The sequence below is a fragment of the Silene latifolia genome, chromosome 1, assembly GCF_048544455.1.
Source record: "Silene latifolia isolate original U9 population chromosome 1, ASM4854445v1, whole genome shotgun sequence".
Lineage (NCBI taxonomy): Eukaryota > Viridiplantae > Streptophyta > Magnoliopsida > Caryophyllales > Caryophyllaceae > Silene > Silene latifolia.
This window is the reverse complement of record NC_133526.1, coordinates 52,998,524-53,004,443: the sequence shown is the minus strand read 5'-3', so window position 1 is coordinate 53,004,443 and position 5,920 is coordinate 52,998,524.

Below are 5,920 nucleotides of genomic sequence, written 5' to 3'. Positions count from 1 at the left end.
CATGCTTCCCATCCCCATGGTGTCACAACTCGCAAAGGCTCCAAAAAGGATACCTATGGGTGAAGGAGAGAGATGTGATGGCAGTTAGGTTTAGGAGAAATGGAATGAAATAATTTTGGTTTCACGATTCCACGATTTGTATTTTACCGCTCAATTCCAGTTACTCGATCGAGTATGGGACTTACTCGATCGAGTAACCTCTACTCGATCGAGTTACTAAGCTACTCGATCGAGTAGCCCCCGCTAGATCGAGTTTCTTAAACTCAAAGGGTTATTATGTCACAAGATTAAACTCGTAAGGCTTCCAAAGGTCTAGACATGTGTCTAAGGTCAGTTAACGACGGTAAACGGGTCCCTAAAAGGACGGGTATTACAGTTCCCCCCCCCCCCCCTTAAAAAAGAACTTCGTCCCCGAAGTTCAACTCATCGTCCCCCACCACTCAAAATGTGACATGCACTAGGGTAACTGACGACAACTCATCCCGACAAGAACAAACACAACCATTCCCCTATACCACCCATCTGTTTATGCCCACTACCCATCATCATCATCTACCTCTGCAAACATGATCATCATATACAACTTCCTACCTAGTCATCAACCATGTACGACACACGAAAGGACATACTATCACAACTGTTACTTCTACCTTACTAACCGAATTTTAACACTGCACAATTCTATACACCATACGTATCATACTCATCTGGCACAACTATTCTATTTATTCATTAATCATTTATAACAATTAATCACTAATCAACATGTATAGTAAATTATCAGTCACTTATACAACAATAGATTGGCATTCATTTAAATCATGCACACAACACTTATTGCACCTCAATCAAGCAATTCAATTTACTTAACAAATATCACTTAACCACTACGTGCATTACCTTCACATAGCCAAAGTTTAACTTTTAAGCAAACAAAATGGTTAAGCAACCAAAATGGAGTACAACAACATGGTGAACTTTTACCAACAATCTACTGAAACATGAGTACAACAACATGGTGAACTTTTACCAACAATCTACTGAAACATGATATTTTTTTTTTGTCAATCTTGTCATTTTTCCTCATGCGACATTACTCTTCCCCTCTTAGAAGAAACTTCGTCCCCGAAGTTCACCTTCAAGACGAGTTGCAAATACCTCACGAAACGATGACTCCACACAATCTTGTCATTACGAAACAATTTAACATACGCCGAGACCAACAACTATCATAGTACTTCATTGACATTACTTAGATAATATGCATACATGTATGTATACTTTGGGAAAACATTCGAGAAACGAGTTCATGAAACGCAGCGCCATCAACCAAATGTATGTGAAAGTTACTTACGTGTTTTGGAACATGACTACTCAACATATTTCCCGCTTGAAATTATTATTTACGATGATATAACTCAACTACCGTTTGGAAAGGTTAGCCATTAGTTAAGAACATGGCATCACATGAAACTAACATAAACCACCTTGATAACACACGCAATCGTAAGAAGAATATAAAGCATGATTAACAAACACGACCCAAGGTATGAGCAATCAATCTCTCCCACAAGTCTGGTGCGGTTCAAGACTTTGTCATCTAAGTCAACCAACCAGAACAATATTTATAACTAAACAAACTACTCTTAGTAGAGTGATAAGTAATGGTCGGATTCCAAAGGATGGGTATTGAATTAAGTTATCAATTGCAAGTAGCTATGTCTTAGGGTGTCACAAATTGATTGAGTTTGAAATGAGTGTATAAACTACTAAGCAAGTGGAAGGATAAAAGGGATGTAAACAATTAATGAAAGCACTAGGGTGTCATGGGATCATAGGGGGATTCATGGTGGTGATCATACAAATATGTTTTCGTAGTTGCAAGCAATTATTGTTGTAGAGGAACCGAGTTAGTTTATGTCTTACGGTTCATAGGAAGATTTGGGTCCTGAAGCCGAGTTGTCTAGATTGTACAACACCTACAAGTCGACTTACTTTCTTCCTATTCACTTCTATGCATGGTCTAACAAGACTCGAGTTAGTTTATATCTTATAAGTCTTGTTGAAAAGAAAAGAGATAGGTATAAATGCCAGGTTTCATAGTCTAGCTAGCATTTTATCAAGCATAACATGTGCATAGGTTAACACTACAACAAGCAAGCAATCTTATGATAACATATTAGATTAAGTATGAATCTACCCCCATGTTATAATTCCCCTAATCCCCCATTAACCCTAGCTAGGTGACTACTCACTCATAGTTGTGTTGAACATGCTAATAGGGGTGTCAATCATACTAACAAGTCCAAACATGATGAATGATTCGGAAAACAAGCAATAATTAATACAAGGAGTAAAAGAATTGCACCAAACTTATGATGAACAAATGGAAAGAAGGAATGATAGAAGAAAAACTTGATTGATGAATGAAGAGTTGTCAATTCTTCAATAAGCAGCACAAAGCGTCTATCATGAGCAGGTCGTGACGCCCGGATTAAGTTTTTCTTCTATCAGGAGTTCCCCGGATTTAGAATCGAGTCGCTCGACTTGAGGTCGGGACGCCCGGATTAAGCAGCGAGTCGCCCGACTTGAGGTCGAGACGCCCGGATTACTGCACAGGTTGGCTTCTCTTCTTCTTTACTGCCTCAAGATCCGTGGAGATCGTTGAGGAGCCGTGGGGGTCTTCGTCAATGCCCATTTTACTTGATTTATTTACTTAGGCCTTTAGTATTAGCATCCTCTTTGTTGCTTGGTAGTTAGATGTGATCAATTTAGCTCCGCTTTGGCTTCCATATGCGCAAGGTTTAGCATCCTCCCCTACAAAGGGCACTAAAACCTCATAGAATGTGCAAAGTAGGGAACATAAGATAGAAACGACCCTAATAAGTGCTAGAAAGCATGGAAACGAGGCTAGTTAGGGGACTAAATGTGCACAAATATAAGTCACATCAAATATCCTCAAACCGAACCTTTGCTCGTCCCGAATAAAGAGGTGACTAAAACTATGACCTTTATTTAATACTACTAGCTGATGTGAAACAATTAGCGGATCTCACTCCGCCCCTTCAACTCACAACAAGACATCTATGAGGTAAGATGCCTTCTTGCAAGGCAAGGTGGGGCTTGCCAAAATGGCGATGAATCCTAACAATTAAGCACACAAGATCAAATAAAGGATGCATCTACAAAAAGAATAGCCACTTTCCTCATCTAAGTGGCGGAAATCATCTAAAGGGGGAAGCAATCTAAGGGTACACATTCCATTGTAGATATTATTTCTCCAAGCTACTAAGTCCAAAAGGATACCAACAAATCACCTCCAAGTTGTGTCAAACTAGGGTACTTTTATCCTCAATTGCTAAATGCTTTTTTCAAGAGTAGGCTCCCTATGGTGTTAGAAACACTGTAGGATTGCAGAATTCCCCCTCTTGCCTAGACAAGAAGAAGGGTCGTCCCCTCTCCACCATGCAACAAAGAAAAGATCGTCAATGGATAAAAAGGGATCAATATGTTTGAGTTTCACAATGGTAGTTTGCTTTTGTTTTGTTTCCCCCCAATTTCTTGTGGTATTTGACTTTTGAGAACATTTCTTTTGCCACTCTTGATGTTTGACAATTTTGATACTTGGCAATTTCTTTTGCATTCTTTTTGAACATTTTCAAAGTAACCCCACTTTGTAGCAAGGGCATTTTTATTGAAGCTTAGGAGTCTATTTTTGCTCCTCTTTTCATTGATGCATTTTTGTGCAAACTTTTTGATTTTCATTTTGGTACTTGAACCCAATTTGGAGGTTTTTATGCCCATTTCCTTTCTATTTGGCAAAACATGATGATAGTAATGAAAGAACGGTTGCATAGCATCAAGGGTCACCTTGGAATAAACGGTAGCCAAGGAGTCATCACACCACAAGGTACTCTTGACTAGGCCTTAGTCCATGGGTCAAAAGATACTAGTATGATGCATCCTAGGGTGTCTTGAGGATATTCTAGAAAACAAAGTCTCAAGGAGAAAAATTATCTAAAAGGGACTATATACACTTGCCAAGCTTCCCAACTAGACATTTTCACAAAAATTTTCCTAAAATGCAACTACTTGCCATGATGCAACTAACATATATACAACCTAATGCAAATGATACTATCACTAGTATGCCATATAATCTAAATGCGACTCCTAGAATCACATTGGTTTGTACCGCATCAAACAAAAAGAAGCCACATAGTCATTAACATAGAGAGGAAAAAGGAGATTTGGAAAGATCATACCATGCGGTCTTGATATTCCTCATGCCTCGGATGTGGCGTAGTCGGTCCAATGTAATGGGAGTGAACACAAACAAACAAATATATACAATATATACATTTCTACACTACAAAAGGAAGGACACATTTTTGGATTTTTGAAATTTTTATCATTTTTTGAAATTTTTGAGTTAGGAAAGTTTTAGAATTCCCCATCCCCACACTTAGAATGGACATTGTCCCCAATGTACAAAATAATAGGGAATTGTGCAAATGCAATGAAATGAATGATGCCTGATTCTACACTAATGCAAACTATATGGAATATATGACAAAGTGATGCAAACTAAGCTAGTCTAAGTGATGCATGCTTTCTAATGTTCGGAGAGCTAATTTAAATTAACTCGGGTTGCTTGTGACTAAACTTCCCCAAACCGGTTAAATCAATGGGGGAAGTTTGGCCACAAGGCCATGCATGCAAAGCTATGCTAAATGCAAATTGTCATTTTGGATTTTCAAGTGGGAAAAAAATTTATCATCACCTTGATGTTGTTAAGGTGGAGATAGTCCTTAAATTTTACAACGACACTAGCAAAGGTCGAAACAACAATGATTACTTAAGTTAAGTTAGAATGCATTTCCAAAATTTGACAAAAAAATGAGAGAAAGAAAGAAAAGCTCACATAAGTCATGGTGGGTGCCTCTTGCCCGCTCCACTAAGCTAGAGAACTTCTTCATATATCGTCATCCTCTCCTCGAAGATCATCATCCCAATGTGCTCTAGACTCATCACTTCCGTAGGAATCCATGAACTCGTCTCCGTCACTATTAACCTCCATGGTGTCACTAATACTTGATCCCTCTCCTTCTGCATTGCCATTGCCATTAGCCCCACCATTTCCATGAGTCGAATTTGGAAAGAGTATATCGACTTGAGCCCAAGAGGGAAGCATTCCCTCCTCATTTATGCGCCCTTGACGAGCCATATAATGGAAATTGGGGTAAAGAGCATAGTAGGTGTCTACCTTGTCATCATATTATTGGCGGTGCAAAGCTTGAAGGAGACCCGTGGCGAAATCATCTCGAGGAAGAATGAATGGGTCGGGATGATTGTAGGGTTGGTATGGGAAAGGGTAAAGAGGGATAGTGATCCTTTCTTGTTCATTTCTTTGAGGTGGGTTTGTTTGTTGTTGTTCATTAGTAGGAGGTGGGACTTGATTTTCTTGTCTTGTGTTTCCCGGTACAAGATAAGATGGTACTCGGGAAAGAGAGCCTCTTCTTGGTGTAACTCTTATCAAGCCCTCCATTGGAAGGATTAGAAGGTTCTTCCCTTGGTCAACCATTTGATTTTTCGCTCATAGCCCTCATAGGCTATCCAATGGTGATGTTGAAGAAGGAACATTTCATTGATCCTTATAATACCCGGAAGATGCATATAAGAGTTGTTGTTGTTGAAGTTCGGGTTGAAAAACTTTGCAAGTCTTGTCACTAGGCCTCCATTGACGATGTACTTTATCCCACTATCATTCCCATTTCTAAACCGCGCCCATCTTTCAAGTAGCACTAGTGGAGCATTGAACTTATAACCACTCTGGTTCGTAGGTTTTTAAACTCGTCGTCAAAAGTTACCCAACCAAAACAATATTTATAACTTCACCAACTACTCTTAGTAAAGAGGC